This window comes from Protomyctophum bolini (genome assembly GCF_963924005.1).
Source record: "Protomyctophum bolini genome assembly, chromosome: 2".
In the NCBI taxonomy this organism is placed as follows: Eukaryota; Metazoa; Chordata; class Actinopteri; order Myctophiformes; family Myctophidae; genus Protomyctophum; species Protomyctophum bolini.
The window spans coordinates 20,383,480-20,389,615 of NC_137863.1; the positions used below are offsets into that span (position 1 = coordinate 20,383,480).

A 6,136-nucleotide genomic window follows, 5' to 3' on the forward strand; every position below is an offset into this window, starting at 1 on the left:
AAAGTGCTTACCCGTCTCTCTGGTGGTCTCATGGGTCTTTTCACCTCCTGCAAAGGCTCAATGTGAAGAATACACAATCCTCAGGGGTCTTCAACCGGCGTGCACACAGACACAAACTCACTGTAGCTCCTGAGATCCACCTCGTCTCTCTAGGTAAGCAAACTGCTCACCATCTGCTCTCAAGGGATCAACTCTACTAAACCTATTCCTCCAATCCCTCCATCTTATTCAACCCCCACTCCACTCTACACACACACACACACACACACACACACACACTCTAAGGTAGGTAGGTAATCTTCACACAGTCCAACATTTAGGGGTGAAACACTTAATCGAACAAATCAATTTAATTATGAAACAACCAATAAACTATAAAATCATTGATAAACAATTCATATTTTTGGCATATATAGGCTATAGGTAGGGATGTCCCGATCACGTTTATTTTAGTAAATATATACAGTAGCAGCCCAAGGATGGCTTGAGAAAGACTGAGTAACTGCTATTGAACAACATGGAAGATATCATTTCAAACATGAAACCATGCATTACAGCAGGGGTTCTCAACGTTTTTGGCCGGGGACCCACGGAAGTGCTTTGGCAATGTCTCGGAGAAAAAAAAAAAGGAAAAAATATGGGACCCCCCAAAATAATTTGGCGACCCCCCCCCCCCACACACACACACATGGTGCAAACACAAATTAAACATAAAGACAATTGCCAACTTCAGATAATCAGATTTATTTATTTTTATGTTACATTACACAGAACATTAATATCGTTAAATACTAAATGGAGCTAGTTTACATCGGTTCCACAATCAGAATACGCGTATGACAAAAAAAAAGGAAAAAAAAGCATCTCTATGTTAAAATGTATAATTTCCCAGATATCTCAAAATAAATTAACACATACAACAGCGGATAAATATATTGTTGTTACGATGCATTTACTTAAGGCAGAATCTACTTCAGTAAACTCGTGTTATGAGGTGAGAGTGGGCCGACATCCCAAATGACTCACTGACCCACCGTACGTTGGCCAAACGTACTACATGATATATGGACATAAAATGTGTGTGAATGCATTGGAATAACATTTAGACAAAGTTGGTACAATCAACCAAATATAATAATAATAATAAAAACTAATGCAGGAACATAGTAGACAAAGGTTTTGTCAAGCGACGCTGTCATGCGACACATGATAAATTAACTGTAAGTCAAATTTTATGTACAGTTACAGCTTTGACAGTCTATAACCTCAGGTAGAGGCCCTCTACCTGAGGTTGAAGAGTCTATGGCCCTTATTTATCAACCAGGTGTACACCCAATTGTGGGTGTACACCGCATTGATAAATAAGGGCCTATAACCTCAGGTAGACTCTACCTGAGGTTATAGACCGTCTTGGCCGCTGTCTTACGTGAGCCATTGTACTACAATAGCCGTTTGTCAGTGTGCTATTCTCCATATCGTTATTCACACACACATCATGGCACCTAAAATTCAATATGCACCTAAAGAATGTAGACATGTCATAAAAAGCTTGTGTAGTTTTGAGGGTTTCAGAAGGAACCTTATAAACGTTGATGCTACAACAGGTCAAGGGTGATGATTTAAAAAACAAAAAAACATTATAAATAAAATCCCTTCATAATTTTATGGATATTCCTGGATGGCACATCATTGAAGTAATACTGATATAAAGACTCCTCCCTGCAACATATCATTTGAACTCTACAGTATGAAAGAATATTGTAACCTCTAGTTGGAATGAAATTCATGCATTCCGTCTTAAATTGGTTTGGACTCCTGTCCAAAACTAGAAAACGCTTGTAATGACTATTAGCTTATAGTCTCCCCAAGAAAATGACAAATAGTCCGAAAGTAGGTTTACATGCATAATTGTCTCTGTCGGGTGGAAACCTCACATGTCCAAAGTTAAACCTGTTCACTTTTCAGGATTTAAATAAAGAAATAGCATATATACACAAGGTCAAAACACCTACAAGGTTTCGAGCTTGCAGACATGCTATTTTTTTTTATACTTTTGTGTGACACTGTGGTATGATCAAGTAGGCCCTTAATTTACGACAAAAACACACAAAATAAATCAATATGGAGATAAGAGGTTTCTGCCCGACAGTAACGCCATAGTACTCTCATATCCCACGGTTATGGTGCCATTCCAGTAAACGCATCTATACCGCCAAGCTGTGCTACTCATATTGTCTATTGCACGCAGTGACCAATATTGAACCGACAACCTTGTGAGTAAGCCAACGCTCTACTGACTGAGCTACCCGGGGGGGGGGGGGGGGGGGGGGGGTGCTATTCATATCTTGACCTAAAATATCTTTGTGTTGAATCTGATCACAAGTTCACAACAGAGCATAATCGCATTAACCATCGTGTCCTCGTTTTGGGCAAATCTTCCAAAAAAAAGAAAAGTGATGTTTAAAAGAAATGTGTCGTTTCCCCTCGTTATGAGCTTGTAGTACGGCTATTTTCTATCAACAAAAAAAATGACACTTGTGTGAAGTGAGGGACACTCTTATCATCATACATCGCATTCCGTGCTCACATATCACTGCTATCGAATATGTCCATCTCGTATTTTTCAGGACTTCATTTAACTCTTGACAGGGTATGAATTGAACCAAATGGGCAGCTGCTGTAACACTAAGGATTTAGCTTTGTGCGGTTATCAGGTATTATTTTATTCAAACACTTTATTGTGTTGGGTTATTATTGTACACCGAGGATGAAGTTTATAAGTGTCAAACCACTTGGATTCGAACCCTGATCTCCCGCACGGAAAACCACCACATGCCGTACCGCTGATCCAAAGGGAAAATGCTCTCCTTGGCCATGAACATATTAAGGGTTTTGGCCAGAAGCTAGGAGTCAAAATAACAGTACAAAGCTTATTGATAATGGGTACTCAATAAGCTTGTTATCGGGTTTTTTCGGGTATCGAGCTCCATCCCCATTTGTGATCTTTATCTAGTGAAAACGGCTGACGGTGAGTCTTTTACAGTGATGCAAATCTTGCAAATTAAAATGTGTGCACTCCCATGCTTCAAAGACTCGTGTTTTTCCCTTTCAGCATCACTGGAAAATACTCATTACAACAAACCATTGACAGTAGAGAGTCTGTGTCCGTTGCTACATACTGTAAAGGTACGTACTTTGTCACCCATTCCCCCCCAAACAATTGTGCATCGATCAGATTATTGGGTTATATGAACAGTTGAGCGCATGTGCAAATGTACAAAGAGACACAACACAAACACACGGAAAATAAAAATAAAGTTAAGATATTAAAACCTTCACTGATATGCGACAACCTCCGAGTGTCTCTAAGGATATGTTCCGATATGATTTGCTCCAGGCAGCATACAGCGGAGTGCCGACATTCACCAGTACTCATAGCACATGGTCTCTGTGGGGTGGAAACCACATGAGCATGTGCAAAACTGTTACTTCTCAGGATTCAAAAAGAGCACAAGGAGCAGTTCTGCAAGATCTTGTCGATCTTTGATGCTTTTGTGTGATGCCGTAGTGTGATCAGGCAGTAGGGCGTTCATTTACGAAAAAACACAAAAAGTTTAAACACGGAGATGGGAGGTTTCTGCTCGACAGCAAAGATATTGGCGTTGTCGTATCTCCATACTTCACCTTTGAATGATCTTCCACTGTCACTTAATGGCTCACTTTGTCTTACACACGGTTTCCACCCGATAATTATATCTGTCAAGCTTGCGAATCCTTTTTTTTGTTTGTTTGTTTGTGGTGAAAGGCATTGGAGATGGCAGCAGTGTATTTTCTTTCCTATTCCCCGCCCCCCCCCCCCCGTTTCACTTTCATTAACATCTTCCTGCATACACGTGACGACGACCATGAATGATAACGTTGGCCCTTTTTGGCTAGTACTGCTGAGAGATGTCCAGTGCATATCAGTGCAAACTGAACCGACCTTTAGGAAAACGAGCTGAGTCCCTACAGTAGTGGTCTTCAACGTTTTCTTCAGGCCAAAGGAGGACCCCTTAGCTGAGAGAGAGAAGAAGCAGGGACCCCTTCCCTACATATTATTTATTATTGTATACCATTGTGTAAATGTTTTGATCGTTTAGACATGATGTTATGGGCCGCTATAACCGATAACAGGCTCGACAAGCCCAAAAGCTAACCGATACTCGGGACTCGATAAATTCAGAACCGGGTTTGTAATGGACCCAGTTTTCAAGGTGCATCCCTAATTGTGTTGCAGATTGAACCTTTTAATAGAGTTGCTGTTGGATTCATGCTAATGTGTATTTTCAGGTAGTTTAGATACCTTTTAAATGTAGTCAACTTGACCGTTGGCTCTGTACTTGGTTGGGTCTGATTTTGAAGAAACTCTCCAAAAATAGCCGATCTGTAGATCTGGCATTTCCGGCTAATGTTCCCCATCATCACACAAAGATTTTGTCGGACCCCCTGAGGTAACCTAGGGGTCCCCGGACTCCCCCACATTGAAGACCCCTGCTCTGCAGAACCTCTACCGTTATTGCAGCAGTTTGATGTCAAATCCAAGACGTGGTTTTTTTGGCCAGATGTAAACCTCACATAGAGTAGATGACTTCCGTTGGCACTAGGATGTGGCTAAGTGGTCAATAAAAGGCTGCTAAATAATCGGCATGAGCTGCTCAGTTAAGACACAATGCAACAAGCAACATGCAAAACAGATTTTTCTTTGTTTTTGTTTTTTTGTCTTTGTGTTCGATATAAAATATCCTCTTGCAGTTGGATGTGAAATAAGTACTACAGTACAGTACAGTACAGTACACCCGTGTGGTAAACAGCCAGTCAAAAAATAACTTTTCTACAGTTTTTTTCTTCTTTTTTTTTTTGCCCCACTCAAACTGTAATCACTACATTAGTGCTGTAAGCATTAGGGTTCTAGTATTGTAGCTTCATGTTTTAGCGTTACTTACTTTACTTTACTTAACATGGATCTAATATCACACACCGTTTTATCCGTGTCGGATACGTACCAGGATAGGAAGACAGCAGCAGCGGACTGAGAAGACGAAAGCGGCGGTTCTCAATCGTTTTAATGTTCGAGAACCCCCATAACTCTGAGAGTGTACAAAAAGGAACCGAATGGACGCCTGGCTTACGGTCAGGAAAGTCGGAACTTCCTTCTTAGACTTATCTGACGAGACACCTTTCATATTAATTTAGCCTGCTGTGCCAAACCAAACGTGAAGGCATCATCACGTGACAAAAAAGAGCAGATCTACAAGCTGACAACCTATCACGGTGCAGCACAGCAGCACATTTGACCATGTTAAGTTCTTTTTGCCTCTTTGTTAGGCAAAAACAATGTATATCCAAACATTTTCCAAAACATTTCAAAACGGTTTCAAAATATCTCCACGGATTTCATGACCATGGGAACCCCATTAGCTTGTTTGCGAGTTTGTGTACATCTTTAGTGACCGCACGAACATTGGTTAGAACAAAACATCTAGGTGTGCTGACCAGGAGACCACCGAAAGTTATGAGAGCGCTCAGATTTACATCATTTTATAGCCATCTCTCTAACCCAAACGGACAAAGTTTGGTCGGCGGATGGTAACATGTACTGTAGCCCCATTAACGGATGGTAACATGTACTGTAGCCCCATTAATGGGTCCATTCCATTCCATTTTGTACACTCTCAAGAGTTACAGACCCGTTAAGGGTCCATTTGGAACCTCTCTCAAGGAACCCCCGAGGGTGCCGAGGAGGACCCCACTTTGAGAACCACTGATATAAAGCCATCGCTCGTGTGTTTTTCTATTATTATAATTTTTTACCATCAATGATGCACCGCTTCCACCACGGTGCACACGGGCAGTTTGTTGAGAGACTCTCACAGGAGGGGGTGGTGTTGTTGTTGTTGTTGTTGGGGGGGCAGATCATCCGAGAAGTCTTTTCATCATGTTCGTTCCTCCTCAACAGGGTAGTACACCTGTCGATGATCCTTCCACGCCTGAATATCCACAACAACAAAAAAGGGGAAAGTCAAACAAGACGTGGAGATATTTCCTTTAATGTCTCTCTTTTTGTTCCTCCTTCAAGGGAACGTGTTCTTTCATTGTG

General features: G+C 41.2%; 1 long non-coding RNA gene across 1 annotated transcript; it reads right to left on the reverse strand.

Moving 5' to 3' along the window:
• Nucleotides 1-728: 728 nt before the first annotated feature.
• LOC308332339 lies at nucleotides 729-3,878 on the reverse strand. The gene is made up of 2 exons (XR_013965701.1): nucleotides 3,176-3,878; nucleotides 729-3,127 (listed from the first exon to the last, which is right to left on the reverse strand). It is a non-coding gene; the product is annotated as an uncharacterized lncRNA (long non-coding RNA).
• Between the last annotated feature and the right edge of the window lie 2,258 nt (nucleotides 3,879-6,136).